Source organism: Saccopteryx bilineata, chromosome 4 (assembly GCF_036850765.1).
Source record: "Saccopteryx bilineata isolate mSacBil1 chromosome 4, mSacBil1_pri_phased_curated, whole genome shotgun sequence".
Classification (NCBI taxonomy): domain Eukaryota; kingdom Metazoa; phylum Chordata; class Mammalia; order Chiroptera; family Emballonuridae; genus Saccopteryx; species Saccopteryx bilineata.
The window spans coordinates 35640389-35663732 of record NC_089493.1 but is presented as its reverse complement, the minus strand read 5'-3'; the positions used below and the strand labels follow the sequence as shown (position 1 = coordinate 35663732).

Below are 23344 nucleotides of genomic sequence, written 5' to 3'. Positions count from 1 at the left end.
TCTGTCTTCCTGTGCCCCACCTAACTTAGCTTAGGACTTTAAAATTCGTATCACAGAGAATATCTCTAAAGTGGAGAATAAACACAGAAAAACATGCCAATAGAGCTTACCAGTCTACTAAAAAAGCCTGGCACTGCCTGCCCACCCTTGGCAGAGCCTTCAGAATTTCTTCAACTTTAAGCAGACCCTGGGCCACTGGGGCCACTGGTGGTTTCCCAACATAAGAAGCACTGTCCCCACAGTTCCACCACGGTCCCTCCCTTCTGTGATCATTGATTAAAATGGGCCAGAAGGACAGTGTGCATCATCATATTTTTCTACTCTCTACCTTGGTCCTGGAAAAGACACCTGCTGCTGTAGGGTGAAGTGTGCAGTGGGTTGAGTGGTGGCCCCCATCAAAAGTATGTCCACATCCCAGGACCTGTGAATGTAGCCTTACTGGGAAAAAGGGTCTTTGTAGATGTAATTAAATGAAGGATTTTGAAATGAGACTGTCCTGGATTATCCTTTAGGGTTCAGCCCTAAAGTCTTATGAAAGACAAAAGCCGAAAGCACAGACACAGAGAAGAAGTCCACGTGAAGACAGAAGCAGACTGAGGCAGCCACAAGCCAAGGGGCTCCTGGGCCCCCGGAGGCTGAGAGAGGAAAGGAGTGATTATCCACTAGAACCTTTGGAGGGGGCGTGGCCCTGACACCACTTGGAGTGGAGACTCTGGCCTCCAGAATTGTGAGAGAATACATTCTGTTTCCATGCCTCCCAGTTTGTGGCACTTTGTTACGGAAGATCTGGGAAACTGCTGCAGGTGTGCCCTGTGAGGGTGGACTGAAGCTCAGGTTCATCCTCCACAGCCACCAACCCTCGGGGAATCCCTACATCTACATGGGGCTGTGACTGAGGATCCACACGGGGAAAACATCCTGGGTGCTTCCAGCATCCATCGGTGGGCAAGGCACAGGGGAAACAGCCTGAATTTTGAAATTAGACTTTTGGTTTAAAACTCAATTTCACTATAGGCCATGTGACTTCAGGCAAACTACTGCCCTCTCTGTGTTTTAAATTCCTCATTTATAAAATAAGAATAACAATGCCTATCTGGTAAGCAGGGGCAGATCCAGGAGCTGAGGAATGCATAATTTTAGGGACCATTTTAAAAGAAAAGAATACAAAGAAAAGAATCCAAAATTAGGAATGATGTTTTGAAAGGGCCTTTGCAAATGAGGGACCCTGAGGCTTAAAGTAAGCTTACCTCTGTCACAGAGTGTCCTGAGGATTATGCATTAAAAACAAAAAGCCTTAGGCAGTGCCTGCTCCTAGTGGATGCTAAAGAGGGTAAAGCTGTCTGGATGAGGAACCCAACACTTAAATGTTTATGGAAAGGTACATAGATATGGTCGCAACACAGAGAAAAATGTCTGGTAGGATACATTCCATGACAGGTTGCTAGTTGTGTCTTGACATCCATTTTCGCTTTTTTTTTCTGTAACAAAAAAAATGACTTTTGAGGGGAATGGCCATGTGCTCAGCTAAAGCCTACCTTCCCAAGCATCTCCTGCAGCAAGGTCTGGCCATGAGACCAAGTTCTGGCCAAAGAAGTGTAAGCAAATAGGTGTAAGAGACTTCCCTAAAATCTTTCTGTGGGAGAATGTGATGAGTTACGTTGAGTCTCCCCAAAATTCATATGTTGAAGTCCTAATCTCAGTTACCGGCTCAGAATATGACCTTGTTTGGAAATAGGGTCCTTGCAGATGTAATTAGTTAAGATGAGGTCATTAGGGTAGGCCATAATACAATATGAATGGTGTCTTTATGAAAAGGGAAAATCTGAACACACACACACACACACACACACACACACACACACACACACACACACACACGGAGAACATCCTGTGAAAATCAAGGCAGAGAATGCAGTGATGCTTCTATAAACTAAGGAATATCAAAGATGGCTACAAATTTCCAGAAGAAAGGAAAAGACATAGAACAGGCTTTTCCTTACAGCCCTCAGAGGGAGCCAATCCTGCTGACACCTTGATTTCAGACTTCTAGCCTCCAGAATGCTGAGACAATAAGTAAATTTCCGTTGTATATGTCACTCACTTTGGAGTACTTTGTGACAGCAGCCCTCTGGAGCTCATACCGAGGGATAAGCTCTTCACCACTTCTCCATCCTGCTGCCCAGAATGCAGATAAAGAAGGCTGATCCTCCCTTAGTCACTTTGGTCTGTGAGGATGAGGGGCCCTAGAAACTTCATGGAGCTGTCACACTGGCCTTGGGCTGCCTACCTTTGGACTTGTTTTTCTGAAAAAAGAAGCAAACTTGAAGCTTTTGTTATTCTTATTGTTTTGTTTGTTTTTAAAACATGCATCCAAACATAATCTTAACTGACTGACACAGACATTGGATACATTAATTACTCATTGTGTGGAGAACTAGGATTAAAATATCAATGATAGGAAAATTTCAGCTTTATCTGTCATGTCTTAGTTTTGATCTCAAGAATTATTTATGGTCCTGCCTGTGGTGGCACAGTGGATAGAGCATCGACCTGGACCACTCAGGTTGCAGGCTCAAAACCCTGGGCCTGCCTCTCAGTCAAGACACATACAACCAGCAAGCAATGAACAACTAAAGTGAATCAACTATGAGTTGATACTTCTCATCCCACCCCTCTCTCTTCTCTCTGTAAAATTAATAAATAAAATCTTAAAAAAAAGAGAATGTACTTATGCATTCTTTTGTGACTTAAAATAAATTTATTTTATGTATTTATAATTTATATATTGATACTTTATTTATATATTTATAATGTTATTTTATAATAAATAAATTATAAGAATAAAAGAGAGGTGAGAACCTGTAGATTAAAAAAGACCTAAGAAATACATCAACCGCCCTGGCCAGATGGCTCCACTGGGTAGAGCATCACCCTGAAGCACAGAGGTTGCCGGTTCTATCTCCAGTCAGGGCACAGACAGGAACAGATGGATGTTCTTGTCTCTCTCTCTCTCTCTCTCTCCCTTCCTCTCTGGCTAAAATCAATAAATAAAAATTAAAAAAAAAAAGAAATCAACCAATTCCAATGTATAAACCTTATTTGGATCTTTAAAAAAATATATATTTTTTTTGGTATCTTTCTGAAGTTCGAAACAGGGAGGCAGTCAGACAGACTCCCACATGTGCCCGACCGGGATCCACCCGGCACGCCCACCAGGGAGTAATGCTCTGCCCATCTGGGGCGTTGCTCTGTTACAACCAGAGCCATTCCAGCACCTGAGGCAGAGGCCATAGAGCCATCCTCAGTGCTCGGGCCATCTTTGCTCCAATGGAGCCTCGGCTGCGGGAGGGGAAGAGAGAGACAGAGAAGAAGGAGAGGGGGAGGGGTGGAGAAGCAGATGGGCGCTTCTCCTGTGTGCCCTGGCTGGGAATCAAACCCGGGACTTCCGCATGCCAGGCCGACACTCTACCACTGAGCCAACCGGCCAGGGCCTAAAAAAATTTTTTTTATTGGTTTTAGAGAGAAAGGGGGAGAGAGAGAAGCACCAATTTGTTGTTCCACTTATTTCTGCATTTATTGGTTGATTCTTATATGTGCTCTGACGGGATCAAAGGCACAGCCTTGGTGTATTGGAATGATGCACTAATCAACTGAACTACCCAGCCAGGGCTGGATCTCAACTTAAACAAAAAACTTTAAAAAAATTAGAAACAATCAGGGGAACTTTATTACTAATTGGATAATTGATATTGTGGAATTATTGTTAGTTTTTATGTATGCTAATAATATTGTAGTTATTTATTTTAAATGCTCTAATCTTTTAGACTAAAACATGGTTTTCACCTCAGCACTATTGTTATTCTGGGCCAAATAATTCTTTGTTACTCAGTGCAACTCGGCCATTGTAGGATGTTTAGCAGCATTCCTGGGTTGCAGCCACGAGACACCAGTAACACCCCCACAAACAAGTTGTGACAGCAGTGTTTTTGGATATGGCCAAATATCTTCTGGGGGGCAAAACTGGCCTGCTTTGAGGATCACTACTTTAAAATTTAGAGAAATTTATTGGAATATTTATGGGTGAAATGATTTAATGTTTGGGTTTTGCTTCAATACAATCTCAGTGATGGGTGTGGGTTAAAGTAGTCCTCAATAAAAAGTTAAAATATATTTAAAGACTTTTTGCAAAAGTCTATTTGGACTTCTCTAACAACATGGTAGACTCATTCTGAAATATTTTCTCACTATAAAATCCAAATACAAAGGATAAAATATAGTAAATATCATAAATATTTACCTTTCTGGGCCCAAGATCTTGTCTCGTGTGTCCTACATAACCATTATAATCTAAGGCTCTAGGTCCCAGATCTGACTGAGGGCAGGGCAGGCCCTCTCTTCACATCACTAACTCAGTCACCCTGGCATCCTTGACCAGGGGCTCCTCTTGGGCTTAATTCAGTTGGCTGGAGACCTAAGTCCTGAGTCATGCCTACCTACTCTGCCTCCTCCCCTAGACCCTGAGCTCCAACCCAGAGAGAGTGCCTAGTTAAAGCCAGCTCCATTAGGGCCTTGCCTTGCCCAGGCCTTGGAAAGTCGAGCCCATTAGCTTTCTGCTGTTTGCAGAAGCCTTATGCCCTGCACTGTGCCAGCCCACTCCCTTTAAACACACCACACTTGTACGCATTTTCTCCACCAGCTGCTTCACTTGGCCACCTGCTCAGGATACTCTGGACCTCCCTGATGCTCACCTGGGCATCTCTGCTGAAACTGACTTTCAGGCCCACCTGCTCCGCCCAAGGCACCCTCATAGGCTATGTCCGTATCACCCGAGTCCACCAGGGGTTGGTCAGGGCGCAGGTCGGAGGAGGGGCCTGTGAGCTGGAGGCAACTGGGAGTTGAAAGTTCTCTGCTGAGGGGCCTTGGTGGGGCTACACGCTCTGCTCCCAACACGAGGTCGGAAGGGAAGTCAACTCTGTTCCTGAGGTGTGGAGGGAGCGTGAGGAGGGCTGAGCCGCCCTGTCAGTGCCGGAGGTGGTGGAAGCGGCATGGGCACCCAGTCAACCAGGACGGCACATAGTCTTTGGCCCGAGCCCTGGAGCAGTGTGGGGTAAGATCGGCCTGGCTGTTTCTACAGGACACAGGCACTCTCTGTTCCAACCACAACAACAGCTTTTACAGGTGGGCGGTAGTGGAAGGATCTTTGAGGCGAGAGCGTGGCAGGGGGCCCAAAAACCACCACTTCCTCTACCTTTATGAGTGTACCTTATCAAGTCACCAATCCTGGGTCTGCCCCATTGTTCTGCCCCTTAAAGAAGTAGAATGAGGCCCTGGCCAGTTGGCTCAGTAGTAGAGCGTCGGCCTGGCATGCAGGAGTCCCAGGTTCAATTCCCGACCAGGGCACACAGGAGAAGCACCCATCTGCTTCTCCACCCCTCCCCCTCTCCTTCCTCTCTGCCTCTCTCTTCCCCTCCCATAGCCAAGACTCCATTGGAGCAAGGTTGGCCTGGGCACTGAGGATGGCTCTATGGCCTCTGCCTCAGGCGCTAGACTGGCTCTGGTTGCAACAGAGCAACGCCCCAGATGGGCAGAGCATCGCCCCCTGGTGGACATGCCGGGTGGATCCCGGTTGGGCGCATGTGGGAGTCTGTCTGACTGCCTCCCCATTTCTAACTTCAGAAAAATACAAAAAAAAAAAAAAAAAAGTAGAATGAGGTGGAATCAGGCCACCTGGTGACCTGGGAAGTAGTCCTGGCTGCTGGTGAATTTCCAGTCTGTCAGAGCTGTGGATAACTTTAGGTGAGGAGCCATTTCCCTCCCCCTCATAGGAAATGTGGGTTTACAACTGTGCTTAGGAGTCAGAGAGCTCTTGCTTCAAATCTTGGATCTTCTACTTATTAGCTGTGTCAAATAGTGGACAACTGATCAACATCCCTGTGCCTCAGCTTTCCATATTTGGAATGAGAATATTCCTACTACTTCACTACTTCATAAGGTTGTCGTGTATTAGATGAGATTGAACACACACACACTGCTGAAGCAGGCCAGGAAAGAGTAATATGACCTCCCTCAACTGTTCTCAAACTCCTGTTATTAATGAACCTCTTTCACATCAGTGGGTGAAGGATTGTCCTCAGTTTACACAAGAGACTGTTCCTTTCCACCACAGTCTCAGTAGCCTCCTACTTGGGATATTTCAGGGGTCAGTAGGACTGCCTGTGCACATGACCACAGATATCTATAACAACAGCTAGAGTTTGTTGAAGGCCTGCTCATAGAGACAAAGACACTTTTCATCCTCAGGCCCTGTTGTCAAGCCGGTGCAGTAGACCTAGTGAAGGAAGATTGCTGACTGGTAAGGGGGGACAGCAGAGAGCCGTTTAAGATGTTGGAGCAACAGCTTCATGAAATCAAATATATGCACAACAGGACTAAACATGTTTTAAGGTGGAGGGCTACTGATTATTCAGATGCATTTGGGGTTAGGACTCACCAAAGGTGCTCCTGGCCTTTGGTTATGGACATTTGTTTTTGCCTACCTTTCATCCCTCCCCCATCCTCAATACAAAATTGTCCTTTGGAAACCACTATTTTCCAATCTCTTTCCATTTAGTGCAAGTGGGGATGGCTTGATACTTCCCCACACCTGGCTCTAGGGTTGGTGTATGACCCAGGCCTGGCTAACCACAGTCATAGTGATTGATTGAAGAGTCAGTCCTTTGTCCAGGGAGGGTCAGTGAGACTCAGCATGGGGACTTGTGCTGAAAGAGGCAGTCTTTTCCACCGGCGGTGCTAAACTGAGAAGATGTAAGCTGAAGCAGGTGGTTGCCATTTTTGCCACTGTGTGGGCAGAGTCTGCCTGAGAATAAAGACAGCAGAGAGGAAAAGCAGATCTGAAAGATGGAGACATGTAGATTTCTTGTTGCCCTTGCTGAGCAGCTGGAACTAGCCATTCCTGAAGGTGCAGAGTTTTAAATGATATGAACTAACACGTTACTTTTTCAAAGACAGCTTGACCTGGGTTTTTGTTAATGACAACCAACGGGATTTGGACTAGTTCATCTTTCTATTTATTTTTTACTTTAATGAAAAAAATTGCAGTTTTTACATTGTGGCATAGAAAACAGAAGTCTGACATGTTTGACAACATATTTTTGACAGTTCTGTCTATTTCTGACAAGGACATGCTGATGGGAAGTTGTGGGAACACATCCCCTGTGTTCATTCCCCTCCTCTTAAGTACATGTTTATTCAGAGCTGCATAAATATATGCTAATGACCTTAGGAGGATGCCAATCAGAACTGTTCTCCAAGAAGATTATAGCAGTCATGAGTAGGATCACAGGAGGGAGAGACAAGAGGGAAAAAGACTGCTCAGGAGGCCAATATAATTCAAATGAGAAGTAATGAAAATTTTTACAAGGTGGTAGCCACAGAAATGGAAAGGAGAGACCATGAGGAGGTGGGATTATCGGGATTATCATGGTTTGGTGACAGATCGGAGTAAAGGAGTCAAAAGGAGCCTTCATCTCCAAGGCCCTACAGGTCCTGGCTCCCTGCGCTGTCTCTGACTTACTCTCACCACTATTTCTCTTGCCCAGTCTGCTCAGCTACCCTGGCCTTTGTACTCACGGTGCCCTCTGTTTGGGATGCTCACTCCGGATAGCTCCCTCGTTCATTCCTTCACCTCCTTTGGGCCTCTCGTGAGAGGGCATTGCATCAGAGAGGCTTCCCTGAACCCAACCTGAACCCTTCCTTCTATAACCTCAGCCCCCATCCTAGCACATTTTTACCCGTTTCATTTTTCTCTATAGTTTTTAACCCCTCATCAACTATGTATAGATTTCTTTTCTGTCTCCCTTGACTAGAAAGCAAGCTTTATGAAGGCGGTGACTTTGTTCCCTGCTGAGTCCCCAGAGTCTAGGACAGAATCTGGCACAGTGTAGGTATTCGGTGAATGTGAACAGGGAAGTCTTGAACAGCTGGGACAGGGATGTAGCATTGACCGAGAACAGAAACACTGAGAGATGAGTGGGGCCAGGGTTAGTGGACTGGAGGGGCGAGGCGCTGAGTCAGTCTAGAGCCCGTGGGATTTAAGGTTAGATATGCAAATGGCACTGTCAGGCCCGTGGCTGAAGTGCTGGTCTGGTTGCTCGGAACCAGAGGTAGGGATCTGGTGGGGACTTACGCATCAAAGGTGATGAAGTCCCTCAGGAGACCATGAAGCGAGAAATAAGACTTGGGAACAGAGCAATATAGAAGGCCTAGGGGGACTGACTAGTCCTGGTTTGCACAGGACTTTCCTGGTTTAAAAATTAAAAGTCTAGCTTGGGAACCTCCTCAGTCTCAGGCTGGCTGAGGTGTTGGTCACCCTAAGAAGGCCCCTTTCATTGAGGGAGGAGGAGGGGAAGGACGGGCTGGAAAGAATAGATGAGACGCAGCCTGGAATTTCCTCACAGGACCCAACGAAGAGGAGGGGGCTCTGGTAAGGATAGGTCTCCCTTCCTCTTCCGCTCCCCCAGGACCAGGTTGGTCCTGACCTTCTGAGCCCAGGAAGGAAGAATTACCTCTGAGCTTGCGCTTGATGGCTTCCTGGTAAGCCACGTAATTGAGTTGGTTTCATGGCTGGGGTCCCAGCTCAGACCAACTAGAACAAGGATGAACCTTTAAATTCTTGTGTCAGGGAGTTTAAGTGATGCCCTAGGTAAGGGATTCTCAGTCAGCGATCATTTTCTGCTTGTCCCAAGGTGTAGTTTGAGAGGGTAAATAACTCTGCATTTGCCTACTCCCTGTGGCTAAGCAAACAGGAAACTGCCTCTCCTATTGTAAACAATGCCAGCCAAGATTAGTAGTACTTATACGTTGCCAGCGCTTAGCAGTGGGCACTGAGATGTGTCCAGGACTAACTTTCAGGTAAGGGAAATGATTGCTGGGTACATAGAAATACAAAGGAACCCCAAGGGACATTTTCAAACCTCTTTCTGAACCTGATAGTAGAGTGAGTCCTGAACCAAGTATTTGGAGACTTGGTTATTGTAAAGAGCAAATGAAACAATGAATTAGAACGTATCAAATTGTATAATTTAATTGTACAGAATCATGTAATTATTTTAAATAATTATATAAATACCAGGTCTTATTACTGGGTTTTCTTTAAAATAAAGGAACTAGCAATATGATCTATAGAAAAACACGGTTCCTGTCCTCAGACAACTTTATGGCTTACCTGTGGAGACAGGGCATATACCAAGTTTATGGTACAACCTTAACTGTATTTATTAAGCAATATATAAGGAAGTAGGAATAAATGTTATGTCAACTCCCTGACTCTCTCACCCCTTCCCAGCTCCTTAACCTACAACATACATATCCACCTTCCTAATGAGTATGGAGGGAAGAGCCCTAATTCCTCCAGGCCAGAGTGCAGTCTTGTTTCTCGCCGCCTTTCTTTTCCTGCAGACCTGTTCAGGGAAGAAGGGGTCAGGAATGTGGTCTATGTTTAAATACATTACCTAGAAAGTTAATTCAGTAAATATTTATAGACCATCTGTTTTGGGCCTAATACGACATTAGGCCCTGTGGGGAATCTAAGAGCAAGTCCTGCCCTTAATCTCACTGGAGTGAGAGAACGAAAGTTCCCCCCAGAGAAGTCCTCTATTATTAATGCCAATATTAGTTATAACTGCAATAAAATTCTAGAAAAGAGAAACATTCATATTTTAAGCAAACTTTCTATTTTCTGGAGTCTGGGCCATGAACTGGACAGAGTGTCAAGACAGCAGGAAACCTGATGAGTCAGGGTGTAATAGGATGAATGAGTATGGCATTTGGGGAAACTGTGGCCAGACTTCCTGCTGAGACCCAGCTTGAGAAGGAAGGGGAAATGTTTTATCGTTCTTTTAAAAATATGGTTTGCTGCCTGACCAGGCAGTGGCGCAGTGGATAGAGTGTCAGACTGGGACACAGATGACCCAGGTTCAAAACCCTGAGGTCACTGTCTTGAGTGTGGGCTCACCAGCTTGAGTATGGGGTCGCTGGCTTGATTGTGGTATCATAGATATGACCCCAAGGTCACTGGCTTGAGCCCAAAGGTTGTTGGCTTGAAGCCCAACATTGCTGGCTTGAACCCAAGGTTGCCGGCTTGAGCAAGGGGTCACTCACTCTGCTGTAGCCCCCCAGTCAAAGCACAGATGAGAACGCAATCAATAAAAAACTAAGTTGCCGCAACAAAGAATTGATGCTTCTCATCTCTCTCCCTTCCTGTCTGTCGTCTCTATCTGTCCCTCTCTCCATCTCTCTCTCTCTGTCTCTGTCACACACACAAAAATAAGGTTTTTGCTTCCAGTAACATAAAAAGAATCCATGGCTCTTAAGGACTTAAAGAACTTAAATGAAGGAACCTCTACGTCCTAAGATTTGAGCAGATAATCTGGCACTTAGACATTTAAAATCCCAAGTCTTTCTGGAATATGAAGGTCCATTGTGTTGGGAAGAAGCAGCTGTAACTGATTTATATAACTTTATAAATTCATCAGGATAGGTAAGGTTATACTGTGGTAACAGTGAACCTCTAAATCTCAGCGTCTTGATATGATAAACATTTATTTCTTGCTCGTGTTACATGTCCAACATGGATAAGGGTGGGGTGAGGGTGGTGGGGAGGAACTCAGCTTCATATAATCTTTCAGGGACTCAGGCTGATGAAATTTCACCATCTTGGAATGTTGCCATCTTATCATGTGGCTTCCGGAGTTGCTGTAGCAGGGGACCGAAAACTGGGGTATCATTCAAGATGTTTTAAAACCCATGGCTTACATCACTACTTCCAATACCCAATTGGCTAAATGCAACCAGAAGTTCAAGGAACAATGGGATATATCATCTTCCTTTGTGTCCTGAAAAAGAAAAAGTAAACTAGGGTTTGGTATACACCTAGCATCATACTCATCATGACCAAAGAATCTTACTCTTTTAATAATAGCTAAATACACACACACACACACACACACACACACACACACACACACATACACACATACACATACATTTTAGTGTGAGAGAGAGTGAGATAGAGAGAGACAGACAGGGAGAGAGATAAGCAACAACTTGTAGTTGCAGCACTTTAGTTGCTCATTGATTGCTTTCTCATACATGCCTTGACTGGGGGGCTCCAGCTGAGCCAGTGACCCTTTGGTCAAGCCAGTGACCCTTTGGGCTCAAGCCAGTAACCATGAGGTCATGTCTATGATCCCGTGCTCAAGCCAGCAACCTTGGGGTTTCAAACCTGAGTCCTCAGCATCCCAGGTTAGTGCTCTATCCACCGAGCCAACACCTGGTCAGGCACTAACACTTATATTTTGATAATCCTTGTAAAAAACCTGCGAGGTAGCTTTTATTATTTTCTCCATTTTAAAGATGAGGAAAGTGAAGCAAAAAAAGTTAAATCACTTATTTGAGGTCTCACAACTAGTAAGTGACACAATAGGGATTCACACTTAAGTAGTTCTCTACAGAGTCCACACTCCTGACCACTGAGCTATGCTACTTTTGTCATAGATTTTTGTCAAAATGGAAATCAAGTCATGATCCCATGTAACCAGCATCTCTTGCATTGGGGTGTAGAAGCTTCTAGCAATATTGTTAAGCTTGATTTTCACCCGATCTCCCTTGACAAAATTCCCATAGCGTCAGTTGTATAAATATATTCACAATGCTCTTGATCTGCCTTTCTTGGTATCCCTTCTGTTCCAAGGGATGTGATAAGAACTTGATTGTGTATTAGCTATCTGGGTAGGTGCTGTTTCTAATTGCAACACGTTCCCACATAGGCATCAGCAACATCAAAAACATTGTATCCTCTATTTCTGCCCTTGAGTGAAGCATTTTGGTTCCTCTGTCCTTAACCACTCTCCAACGCAAGGTCTTCTCATTCTTTGGAGAACAAAAGTTATATGAACTATATTTTTCTCTTAAATAAATATAATGGAGCAATTTATATACAGACAAATGGTGGGGGAGACATTGGCAGTCAGTCCCAAGGTGGCTGAGTAATGTAAGTACTCAAAGTCCAAGTTATCTCAACCCTCAGACTTATTCAATCCATGTGTCCAAGGTCAAAGATCCTGGAAACATTAAGCTACAATTTTAATAATATCTATATTTTAAAACTAATGTGAGCACAGACTTTGTTTATTTTGTTCACTGCTATATGGTGAGCATCTAGGATAGCACCTGGCATGTAGTAGACATGCAATAAATATTTGTTGAGTGAATCTGTTGACTAAATTCTGATCCTCTTTAAGGATTCTAGAGTCTACTGTGAGAGCACTGACTTTAGAATCACAAATCTCACAAGCTGTGTGACTCCTTGTTAATTATTTACCCTCCTTGACCTCTTCCTCACTGGTAAAAGCTGAGGCTAATATTACCTACCTCTGGCATGGCTATGAGAATTAAAAGTATTCATTCACATCAAAATACATCAAACACTGTAGGGAGCTATGGCTTTTGCTTCTACCAGAAAAATGCCTGGTATACTTCAATGTTCCCTTCAAACATTCCTGAGTCCTCAGGGGTAATTTAGGTGCATTCACTAGTTGGTGTTCTTAGCTACCAAATCTCACACTTTTCTTGGAATCCCACCAACCTCCTCTTCTACTGCTCTGGTTTCTTTTGGTCTTGTCTGATGCTGAGCTCTCCACTGCCATTTTTCAGTGCCTACCATGTAGGATGCTAGTGTCTGAGCTAATGGCGCTGCCTCCCACTTGAAGCCAATGATGTCACCACTGATTTAACAGCACTGAGTCCACCCCCAGAAGCTTTAGGTGTTTACCAAAGGCACTTTATTAGAGCTGCCTTCAATAAAGTTGCCTTGTGCCTCTTTGCTGAGCCACCTCACTGGGCTGTTGCTTCCTCAGACAAGGGTGCATCTGCTAAAGCCGGAAGCATTCCTAGGCTCCTATTGCATGGATCCCACGTGGCTCTGCAGACTGAGGACTATCCCCGATCCACACTCGCTTCCACTTGTTCCCAATATCTGATGGAAACTTTGTGTGACTGTGCCTGTGTCAGCTCTCCACACCCTCAGCCCCCTCTCCGTAGGACTTAGTCACAGCCACAGGGAGCTGGGTGGGGAACAGTCTGAGAGGCACACACAGGCTGTTATTCAAAACCACTCCTTTCCCCAGAAGTCAAGAGCATTATCCTCAGATTGTGTCTGCCAGTTTCTCTCTCAGATTCCTTCCTCAGGAGCTCCTTGGTCCCTCATATAAACAGTTCTGAAAAAGCCTCTCCACCTGTCTCCTAGATCAGTGGTCCCCAACCCCTGGGCCGCAGACTGGTACCAGTCTGCAGAGAAAGAATAAATAACTTACATTATTTCCGTTTTATTTATATTTAAGTCTGAATGATGTTTTATTTTTTAATTTTTTTTTTTTTTTTTTTTGTATTTTTCTGAAGCTGGAAACAGGGAGAGACAGTCAGACAGACTCCCGCATGCGCCCGACCGGGATCCACCTGGCACGCCCACCAGGGGCGATGCTCTGCCCACCAGGGGGCGATGCTCTGCCCCTCCGGGGCATCACTCTGCTGCAACCAGAGCCATTCTAGCGCCTGGGGCAGAGGAGCTATCCCCAGCGCCCGAGCCATCTTTGCTCCAATGGAGCCTTGGCTGCAGGAGGGGAAGAGAGAGACAGAGAGGAAGGAGAGGGGGAGGGGTGGAGAAGCAGATGGGTGCTTCTCCTGTGTGCCCTGGCCGGGAATCGAACCTGGGTTCCCCGCACGCCAGGCTGATGCTCTACCACTGAGCAAACTGGCCAGGGCCATGTTTTATTTTTTAAAAATGACCAGATTCCCTCTGTTACATCCATCTAAGACTCACTCTTGATTGACGCTTGTCTCGGTCACATGATACATTTATCCGTCCCACCCTAAAGGCCCGTCTGTGAAAATATTTTCTGACATTAAACCGGTCCATGGCCCAAAAAAGGTTGGGGACCACTGCCCTAGATAAGCCTAGTTGCGTCTGAGTGCCAGGATGAAGTTGGCTGTCTCCAACCCCCAGGTCCACATCGCTTTTTAGAGGGAACAAAAGACAGCAAAAGCATAATTTTCTTGGGGACTTCTGAGTTGATCAACAGAAAATACTGAAATTACAGAATGAAGACTTCTTGGATAAACATTGGGAAAACTAAGGGAGCACCAATTGATATGATTTAGTGAAAAGCAGAGGTAGAAAGCCCTAGCCTTTAAGAACAGATGGGCGAAATTATACCAAAACCAGTAGCAAAGAAATGATCTGCCAGCTGGCCTAGATCTGAGAATGCTGATGAGGCTGCTGGAGAACTCAGAGGACCTGGAGAAGGGCCTCCTCTGGGACTTTTTGATAAAACAAGGGCACTTACAGTGCTGGGGCCTGTGGTGCTGGGAGCTTCTCATGCGCTATCTCTAATCTTCAAATAATGGCTGTGTTGCTGGAAAAAACCACCTGCCCACAACACTCCCTCCCCTACTCACCAGACAGGGCCTGGAGGCAAAAGAGCCTGTTTCTCAGAGGAAGGTAACTTGGGCCCCTAACAAAGTCCAACTGGCAGTTTGAAAGCCTTAGCAGAGTCCTTGCCCACGTTGAGGGACAGCAGCATTTCCAGTAGGGACGGAAGAGAGACGAGTTGGTTGCATAAGTAAGTAGGAAGACTCTGTTTCTCCTCTTGAGAGTATGGCAGAGAGGAAAGAGGGCGAAAGGGAAAGAAGAGGAGGTCTTGCGAGCGCTGTAGGAGGCCAGAGCCAGAGCCACTGAAGAGCCTGGAGACCGAGAGAAATGATACTCATTCTTCAGTACGCTTGACTGGCTGTAAATTCCCCCATGCTCTATGCAAAGGCATTGGGTGAGTAGGTTTTGTCAGAATTAACAAAAGGGCTGATCTCCACAACTGGACTGACACAGCACAGACCTGAGGCAGCCTGTGCGGATGATGAGATATGAGTGCAGAATTCAAATAACCCCGGGGAAGCGAGAGCTCACGGACAGATCATGCACAGCTCCAGAAAATTTTCTCAGGGAGAGCATGAGACTGTCCAGACCTGTGTGATGGGTGTTTGAGCACATCTTACCGAAAAATTAAGGGACAAGAAGACCCTCTGACAGACCTCTGCTTATACCTGAGTCACATGGTATGTATGATTTTTGAATCACTTGTGACATTTTGCATTACATTTATAAACATTTCTAATGTCACTAAGTCAGAAACATCTTTTAAATTTTTTGTACAATATGGCTGCGCCTTAATTTTATCTCCCTTCCTCCCTTCTTCCCCCTTTCCTCCCTTTTTCCTCCCCTTTTCCTTCCTTCCCTCCCTCGCTCCTTTCCTTCCTTCCTTCCTTCCTTCCTTCCTTCCTTCCTTCCTTCCTTCCTTCCTTCCTCCCTCCCTCCCTCCCTCCCACCCTCCCTTCTTTCCTTTCTTCCTTCCTTTTTATTTTGTGAGGGGAAGAGAGAAAGAGAAGCACCAACTGATTGTTCCACTTAGTTGTTCCACTTAGTAGTGTACCCTATGATTGCTTCTCATACATGCCCTGACTATGGCTCAAACCGGTGACCTCAGAGCTGAGCCAGCAACCCTGGGATTGAGTCCATGAACTTGGCACTCCAAGACGATGCTCTTTCCACTGTGCCACTGGCCAGGGTTTAATTCTTTTTAACACCAAAAAATTGGATACTCTGGTTGCTTCTACACTTGTTTTTTGTTTGTGTAGAAATTTTTACTGAGCAGTAGTATAATCATTCCCAAATGAAATTAGGTTATCCAGATTAACCAGGATTTTCAAATTTACTCTCTTTTACAAGGCTGATAATACAAATGAACAGCGGCCAGACGGTATATGAAAATTCAACTCTGACTCAACACCTCTGCAGTCACCAGTCCAGGAAATCAAACCACAACTTCTTTAGCAATCAGCTCATAATCTCCAACTTCCCTAAAATTTTCCCCTGCTTCCAACTCAGGACCACCTACAGAAAGCCAAATATACTCTTCAAGCCAGTCACAGAGGGTGCCCTGCCCCTCGAGTTAGCCTGCCTCCAGTGTCCCCATGCCAACACCCTCTAATCAGAGCTCACCTGAAGCTCTTCCTATTTTTCACTCTGAAGCTTTCCCACTCCTCTACCTATCTTTGAGTTTCTGTCCAAAGCAAATGATGGTGGCTGACTCCATTGCCATAGCAAGCTCTGAAAAACAGCCTCTGCTTGTTCTCCTTCGGGTGCTCTTTGTTTATGCCCACACACCCCTTTAGCGTTTTTCTCAGACTAACTTGGTAGACACTGACCCCAAAGGGAGATGTCACAGCCAAAAACATAGCATCAAAGCTTTTCCACCATGAGCCGTTGGAAAATAGCTGGCTACGTCCAGAAGGAATGTAAGAGAATAACATACTGCACACCCCATGCGACCTATCAGAGAGAAGGCCCTGGGCTCAGTGACTTGTCTGACTACTCCGTGCCAACAGATACACATATATACAAGCAGCAGCAGACCATAAATCAGCGTCTGAGTTCAAATCGCGCCAGTCTGTCACACCGCTGCGTGGTCAGCCCATGGTGCTGTGCCAGTTATCACCACAAGCACCAAAGTCACTTTCAAAACATGGTCAAACAAACTCCAGCAGGGCCAGCCAGGCATTAAAACACTCAGACTCAAGTATCAAAGCAAAGAGTTACGTGCCGGTAAATGTGAGCCTGGGCTCCAGTTAAGCAATCACCCAGATGACAGCCTGAAGGTTAACCCTGTGTGGACAGACAAGCCTGTCCCTGCTTCAGTGGGACCCAGCTAAAGAGAGGACAGAGAGACTCGGGGTGAGAGGGACCAGGGATGGGATCCAGACGGAAACTTGGGTGATTTTCTGTACGGTTGTCTCTGGGCAGCCACGACTATGGGGGAGGTGGAGGCTGCTGTCAGTTTCAGTCATTTGGGAGGCAGGGGTAGATGTCCACGTACTTTCTTAAGCCTCATGCATTTGCCCAGCACCATCTCCGGTGTGCCCGGCACTGAGGCCCCTTTAGGGCTGTCCATGTAGGACACGTGCCAGGAGCCCTACCTTTATCTTATCCAAGCTCCTTCTTGGGGCTCTGAGCAGGGCCACCATGCTGGGCTGCCAAGGAAAATTCTAAAACACTCCTATGTAACCTCACATCCTGAGAAATGATGCTGGCTAACATTTGAATAGGGTTTTTTTTAAAGTTCTTTAGGGGTTTATTTTTATTATTTTTTTCCTTTTTATTGAACTTATTGGGGTGACACTGATTAACAAAATTATACAGGTTTCACATGCACAACTCCACAATATATCACCCGTACACTGTATTGTGTGTGTTCACCACCCCAAGTCCATTCTTCTCCCATCACCGTTTATCCCGCCTATACCTTCTGAATAGGCTTTTAAGGTCTATTAAGCACTGTTTAGAAAACTCACTTGGTTTACTCTCTACAAACCTTCCAAGTTGGTATTTATCATTATCCTAATCCCTCTTCTAAGGCTCAGAGAGTTTAAGTTACTTGGAAGGTTGGGAGGCAGGGTTCTTCTTTCGCTGAACTCCACAGTGGTCTGGTACTTTAGAGGTGGGCGGCTGGGGGCTGGAGAAGGTAGGTATTGGTAGGATATCCAGCTCACACTATAGCCCCAGCAGTTTGCCCTGAGCTTCCTGATGCTATGGAGGATGGTGAGTTTGAGGCAGCTTTGAGGTGGGGTTCACAGTGCTCACCGGGAGGCCTGGGGCTGGAAATAGCCTCTGGGCTCTCTCCAAGCCCCAGAAAGGGAGTGCCTAAGTGAAACAACTGTTCTGGCATTTCCATGGAACGGAAGCAGGAAACACAAGGAGCTAGCTGGTTGCTGGGGCTGCCCCTGAGATATACTTTAACTGTACCAAACGGGTCATTTCCTGAATGTAAAAGAAAGGTTTAAGAAAAAAAGTGACAGAGGGGGCTCTCAGTCCAGCCAGCTGCAGGGAGGGAAACAAATGAGCTTCTATAGATGGAACCCTACTTTTGAATAGAGGTTAATTTTGGCTGCCATTTGCTTGTACCCTTGAGTGGGGGAGCTAACCGTCAAGGCTGTAACTAGGAGCCCCTGGCGGAATAACCACTGTTGGGACCCAGGAGGGAACCACTTATAAGATTATAACCACTTATAATTCACCATTGTGAATCTGGAGAAATCAAGAGACCGAGTCAGATGTTGTAAAGAATAAGGAGCCTATGGATCTGGGAGTGAAGGGACATTTTGAGTTCCCCTCCTTATTCTCTTTCTGTGTGTCATGTAGGTAACAAGACCAAGTAATAATAAATCCAGCCCCAGCCAAGGTAGGAGTACCCTGAGCAGCAGGCAGCCTGTGCAGGGTCCAGGGGTACTGGCTGAGTGCAGGGACACTTGCAGAGGAAAGGCCTATTTCCTTGCCCCTCCTGACCCAATACCATTACCCACCAACATGGTGAGTGAGTGCCTCCAGGGGGGATAGAAGACCCCACCCAAGTCCTCCCCTGGCCCTCAGCCTCTGCCACTGCCTCTGCACAACTTACTCCTCCCAGCTCCTCACACCTCCGACAGAGCACAAGCATTAGGTTGGTTCTGTACTTCCTCTCCTTCCAACCAAGTCATACAGGACACGTTCTCAACTCCCTCCTGGCCTGGGAGGGAGAGAGAATAAGGAACTGGATGTGAAGGAAGCCATTTTTCTGCCTTTCCCGTTCTCTGGCCCTATCCTTTACTAGCACCCTGGCCATGTTGTGACCTATGAGTGGCAGTGTCCTGCTGGTCAGCAACTCTCACGGTGGAACCTGCGTCAGGGCATTAGGTGGTGGTGTGGGGTGACAACCATCAATGACATAGATGGGGATGGTGATCTCTCAGTGCCACCTTCCCAGGGCTGAACCACGTGCTTCTCTTAGGAGAGGGAGCACAAAATGCTTGAGCTGGGACTGAGTTTGGCCTGAAGACCTTTGAAATCTTTGTGAAGAGAATAGAAAACACAGATGGCAAATCAACAATAAACCCACATTTTAACGAGTCCATAAGTGAGCCTTGGGTTTTGCAAGAGGCCAGACTTTGATACAGCTTTTAAGCAGATGGAAACTTAATTCTGGGGAAACTAATGTAATGTCCTAATTAATTATGCAAATGTAGAGATACAGTAGCTGAAAGGGAAAAGTGCTCTGGGTGGTAAAGTGAATGGAAGTGTGTATGTTGGAGTCTGTATAGGTTTCTGCCAAGCTTCTTTGGGAAAAACTGGATTTGCTGAGAATGTATCCTTTGGCAGACTGATGTCCCACTAAAGCTTGCCTATGTGAAGCTTTATCCCAGGTGAAGGATCTACTCTTGCAAGGGCTTTGTGGGTACCCAGGCACATGCCACACAGGGTCAGGGGATTCTGTGTGGAGCCCAGCCCTACAGGCTGCCCTGGTATCTCCAGGACAGACCCCTTTGTCCAGGACATTGACATTCCCATGATGGGCCCCATTGATGAGCTTCTCTAGTTTCAAACATTCACTAGACAAGGCGCAAGAGTTCTTACCTTGAGTTTTTGGCCCCCCAATGGGTCAATGAATAGAATTCAGAGACTCTATGTATTTGAATAAAAAAGAAAACAAAATTTTAAATTAATTTCCAAATAAAATTTAGCATTTCCCTCAATAATGATGTAGGGATAAACTGTAGTAGTATTAGCAGGACCTGTGATTTTGTCACCAATAGAAGGCATAGCTATCCATATGACTTTGTTGTTGTTGCTGTTATCTTGAAATATATATACTTTTTTATATTCAGCGCTACTTCAGAATTACTATTAGACCACCATTAGAACCTGGCAAGATTAAATCAACCTTCTAGTTGAGATCAGGTATTAGAATCATTTGTAAGTGACTCACATTGGACCAGACTAAATCCTTGGTTTGGGACAGTCTGAAGGGCATCAGCTACTGAACTGTTTGGGAGAAGGTAAAAGTGCCTACACAATAGTTTTAGTCAACACACTTACCTGGCATTCAACTCAACTTACCACTAATATCTAACATTTACTATGCTAATTTACAAGCCCTCTGATGTTAATACAGATAAAGGTAGTTGAAGTTGTTGAGCTACTGTCTTCTTGTTAGAGTCATTTTTTTTTTTTTTGGCTGAGAGTTCTGCTTAGAGTCTTTCAGAAACTATTCATCTCTGAAGAGTACCTCTCTTTTAGGAGACTCCAAATGTTAATGAACTGCTCCTATGGTGTAGATGACATGCATATCATATTAACGATGCTGATATTTTGAAGTATGTGATAGCAATATAATATAAATCATGGCTGACTGTGAAGTTTGGTTGAAATTGTAGGCTATCTCTGGCACTCTATGAATATTTGTGCTTCATTTGGGTAGCTGAACATCAAACTTCTCCATGAATTTACAGTTGAAGCCACTTGGGAGACAGCATCAGGTATATGGGCTCACATGCCACTGAACACTTTGGTCATGGATGAACAGCCTCCAGGTGAGGCGTGGCAAACTCTACAATGCCAGGTAATCTGAAAAAGAGTTTCCCCTGCATCCCCTTGTTCTTTCTTTGGAAAGAAGTGTGAAGTGTGGTATGTCACAGAAAGTCTGCCTGACCCTGCTCTTAGCTCTGTATTGCAGGTGTCTTATTCCCAAAGGTACTAGATCTAGCTAAAAATAGCCAAGGTACTGAATCCAAGAGCAGGGGATGCTAATCTTCACCACCCTTGGTTTCATTTTCAAGTGTAAAGAGGCTCAGTGCCCTTTAGCAACTAGAGCTACAGGATTCAGTTTTCTCCCTTTTGAAATTAAACTGCACTTTGGCTAGAAAAAAAAAGAAGTTATTTAAAACCTTAACATTATTAATGCAGGAAGGGACTGCAAAGAACATTTGGGCCAAGTTCCCCATTTAACAGATGAGGAAAAAAAGCCAAGGGAGATAGTTTAATAGCTACATAGCAGGCATGCTTACCAGTCTGAGAGGATCGTCCTTCAACACAAAAATCTAGTCCTTTTGAGATTAGACAGTGGGAGGTGATGAAATTGAATCTTCAAAGTAAGCATGTAATCTATATACTCGCAATAACCACTCAGAAAATGCAATGGGAAAAACATCTCATAGTAGCAACAAAAAATGGTTTACACTGCTCTTAAGGAGGTTTTCCTTTTACATCACCCACAAAAATAACTTCTGGATGTATTAAAGATCTAATGTAAAATCTTCAAAAACCAAATGATAAAAATGCTAGGAGAAAAGGTAGGAGAATATTTTAATGATTTTTTTTTTTTTTGGTAGGAATGAATGACCATTCTAAGCAAGACTCAAAACCCCAAGTCACGAATGAAAACATCTACAGATATGACTGAAGAAAAGTTAAAAATCACTGTAAACAAAGGCAAATGAAAAGCAACAAATCAAGAGAAAAAGATTGTAACACATACAGCAAGCAGAAGGTTAATATTTATAATATACAAAACATTTCAATAAATAAATACAAAAAAATACAAACAATTCAACAGAAAAAATAGACAAAGAAAATAAATTGGCCTATCATGTAAGAAATATGAATCATCATTGAGCATGTGAACAGATGGTTTTAGGGAAACAGATTTAAATTGTGGTTTTCAGACAACATTCAGTTTCAGAACCATTCAGACACGGGGATTAAACTATAGGCAAGGGATGATCTTCAGGGAAATGGGCTTTGCAGAACGTTGGAAAGGTGTAGATAGAGCTGTTGTTCAAGGAGACCCGCTCTTGTTAGTTTCAAGAACCAGGAAAGCCCCAGTCTGATAAACCTTCTCTTTGACAGAAATATGACTTATGTGTTTAAAGATGACAAAAATCCAGAGTATAACAAGGTTAAGGCATAATAAGACTTGAAACTTTCCACATCTGGCTTGACTCCCCTTACAGAGAGACCCCAGGCCCCTCAGGGTCTGGGGACCAGGGAAAGCTGGGGACCACTGAGACATCCACTTTTGCTCCATGTGGCTCCCCCACTGCTGATAATATTTTATATCATTGGCTAATTAAGTCCAGACATTAATTTTTTCCACATCGGGTGTGTATGTTATGTTTTGTGTGTGTTCGCTTCCCTTCAACTGACAACTACCCACAATGCTGCAATGTTTATCCAAATTAATCTAAGATGCAAATTAAAACATGATACATCTATTTTTGTCTAATGATCAGAAAAAAAATTTTTTTTTAAAATAGTTATGCTATCCACTGTTGGCAAGAGGTGGGGGAAGAGTACACTCAAACAAACTGTTGGTAAGGCTGTAATAAATAAAGCCGTTTAGGAGGCCAGTTTGGCAGTATCTCTTACATACCAAATGTCATTACCTTTGACCTAACAATTATAATTGAGGAGTATGTGCATGTGCTTAAGTCACATGGATAAAAATTGTATTGCAATGATATTGCTATTGAATATCAGAAACAACTTAAATGAACATTAATAAAAGATGATTAAATAAACTAGAGCATATCTATGCTATCTTAGATTATGTTCTTCCAGAAGCAGATCCTGTGACTAGGACTTAAGTGTGTGTGATGCTCTGGAAATGTAAGTAGCAAAATGGGGGAGTGATACAGGGAAGGGCAGATGGCCGATAAGGGTGTGTTGTAAACCAGCTACCATGGTGAGTAACTAGAGTTTAATCTTTCAAGGAAACTCCAAAGACAGGGTAAAGCACATGCCAGGGAGCTACGGTATTTATACTTTTACAACTTTTAGCCATTGTTAAAGTCTGTCTCTCAGAGGAACATTGATTCCCAAGTACTTCCAACCAAACATCCATGGGTAAATTGATTTCAGTGGCTAGCAGGCGCCCCCAAACTATGGCCTGCGGGCCGCATGTGGCCCCCTGAGGCCATTTATCTGGCCCCCCGCCGCACTCCCGGAAGGGGCACCTCTTTCATTGGTGGTCAGTGAGAGGAGCACTGTATGTGGCGGCCCTCCAATGGTCTGAGGGACAGTGAACTGGCCCCCTGTGTAAAAAGTTTGGGGACCTCTGGTAGAGGGAGCTATTCAACAAAGATGGAGGCACTGGCCACTGAAGTCAGGCTGTTACGTGTGAAAATGATAGGGTTTCTGAGGGGATATGAATAAAGCATTGACTATCTGCCACTATACATGCAACAAATATGTGACTAGAACAGGTCCTTTATGATCAATGTGTGTGACCAGATGAGAGAAGAAGCAAATACTTTTCTTATGAAATTTCCAGCCTAGTTGTTCAGGACTAACATGATCAGAAAACTCTTCAATGTTTTAAGAACCATGGATCAAAGCCATTGGCGTTCCCTCTCAATCGTCCCCAGATTA

The 23344-nt window shown here is 44.7% G+C and overlaps 1 long non-coding RNA gene across 1 annotated transcript in view; it reads left to right on the top strand.

Moving 5' to 3' along the window:
- The window catches only part of LOC136335344 (uncharacterized), a 46083-nt gene extending 24539 nt beyond the window's left edge, over positions 1-21544 (top strand). The window contains exon 4 of the long non-coding RNA XR_010731299.1: positions 21307-21544. This is a non-coding gene — a long non-coding RNA (uncharacterized lncRNA). The remainder of the gene's footprint in view (positions 1-21306) is intronic.
- Positions 21545-23344: the final 1800 nt, after the last annotated feature.